At 44.9% G+C, this 1,917-nt stretch overlaps 1 non-coding gene across 1 annotated transcript; it reads right to left on the reverse strand.

The window, feature by feature from the left end:
- Positions 1-896: 896 nt before the first annotated feature.
- On the reverse strand, positions 897-1,003 carry LOC117063091. The gene has a single exon (XR_004428719.1). It is a non-coding gene; the product is annotated as a U6 spliceosomal RNA (small nuclear RNA).
- Positions 1,004-1,917: the final 914 nt, after the last annotated feature.

Raw genomic sequence — 1,917 nt, forward strand, 5'->3', positions numbered from 1 at the left:
CTCCTTCCTGCTGCCTTGTGAAGAAGGTGCTAGCTTTCCCTTTGCCTTCCCCCATGATTGTAAGTTTCCTGAGGCCTCCTCAGCCATGCACAACTGTGAGTCAATTAAATCTCTTTCCTTTATAAATTGCCCAGTCTTGGGCAGTTTCTTATAGCAGTATGAAAATGGACTAATACACAGATTGAGTTACACAATGTGGGTAATGTAGAAAATACACAATAAGGAAGGACCAAGAGACGTTCCAGGGACAGGGGGTCCCAGAGGCAGCAGGTCTCACTCAGAGTCCATGAAGAAGAATGAGACCTCCTGGGCAGAGTCTGTGGGGGCAGCACCTTGCGCTTCTTTTCTCTGAGCCACTTTCAGCTCTTGGCACTGAAATGCTCATATGTTGAATGAGAGAGTCCCAGGAGAAACGGATACCTTGGAACCAGTAACACAAGAAACGAAGAGTTGGGAAGATTTTCTCTGTTCATTGTGAGACTGTTCCTACTGGGCTTGCAATTCACTCCTAATCCTGTTGTGGAGTGAACTGTACTCCTCAAAAGAAGATACCTTCAAGTCCTAGCCCCAGTACCTGTGAAATGACCTTATTTTGAAATAGCATCTTTGCAGATATAATCAAGATGAGTTCGTAATGAAGTAAGGTGGGCCATAAGTTCAATATGACTGGTGTCCTTATTAGAAAAGGAGAAGAGACACAGGAAGAATGTCATGTGATGACAGGCAAAGACTGGAGAGATGCATCTTCAAGCCAAGGACAGCAAGAAGCTGGAAACCACCAGAAGCGAAGAGAGAAGTAAGCAATGATCTACCTCTACAGCCTTCAGTGAGCACATGGCCCTACCAACACCCTGATCTCAGACTTCTTGCCTCCAGAACTGTGGGGATACATTTGCATTCTTCTGGAATACCTCATGGATTTGCATGTCATCCTTGTGGAGGGGCCGTGCTAATCTTCTTTATGTCATTCCAATTTTAGCATTCGTGCTGTGGAAACGAGCACCATTTGCATTGTTTAAAGCAACTCAGTTTGCGGACTCTGGGTCGGCAGCTGCAGGAAAGTAATCTAGGTCCCAACATCCATCTAGACTGTGATGCACACTCTTGTTCCTCCCACCTGAACAAACTGCCTCCCCTGCAGATGTCTCAAGCGGTGGTCATGTTCTCTCTACAATTATCATTACCACTGAGCTTAGGGGGAGGTAGAACGCCTATTAACTATTCCCTCATTTCATTTTCTGGCCATTCTTTCTTTCTCTTCCCTGAAAATCCCCAGCTCGTGATCTTATGTTTTCCTGTTGCTGCTTTCTTCCAATGACTGAGTTATTGCCCTATATTTTAAGACAATGTTAGCTCATGGCCCATTCTCTCAAGTTTTACACAGACTTAATTCCTCACAATTTCTTTTTTCATTTTTTCCTTTTTTTTTTGAGATGGAGTCTCGCTCTGTTGCCAGGCTGGAGTACAGTGACGCGATCTCAGCTCATTACAACTTCTGCCTCCCAGGTTCAAGCGATTCTCCTGCCTCAGACTCCTGAGTAGCTGGGACTATACAGGCAAGCGCCACCACACCCAACTAATTTTTGTATTTTTAGTAGAGATGGGGTTTCACCATGTTGGCCAGGATGGTCTCGATCTCTTGATCTCATGATCTGCCCACCTCAGCCTCCCAAAGTGCTGGGATTTTATAGGCGTGAGCCACTGTGCCTGGCCCCCTCACACTTTTTAAAATGTTTTTAGATGATCCTTTTAACATCTTGGCCTTCAGATGTCCAGAACTCCTCTTTTTGAAAGAGCTTGTTCTTAGTGCTGTCTTGGTTATTTGTTCTCACGTACATAGACTCGATAAATGCTTCCTATTTTCCCAGCTCTCTCCATTTTCTATCTCTAGCCTAACAAAGCTTTACCCTCACTGGG

Source organism: Trachypithecus francoisi, unplaced genomic scaffold (genome assembly GCF_009764315.1).
Source record: "Trachypithecus francoisi isolate TF-2019V2 unplaced genomic scaffold, Tfra_2.0 Lachesis_group17, whole genome shotgun sequence".
Taxonomy (NCBI): Eukaryota; Metazoa; Chordata; class Mammalia; order Primates; family Cercopithecidae; genus Trachypithecus; species Trachypithecus francoisi.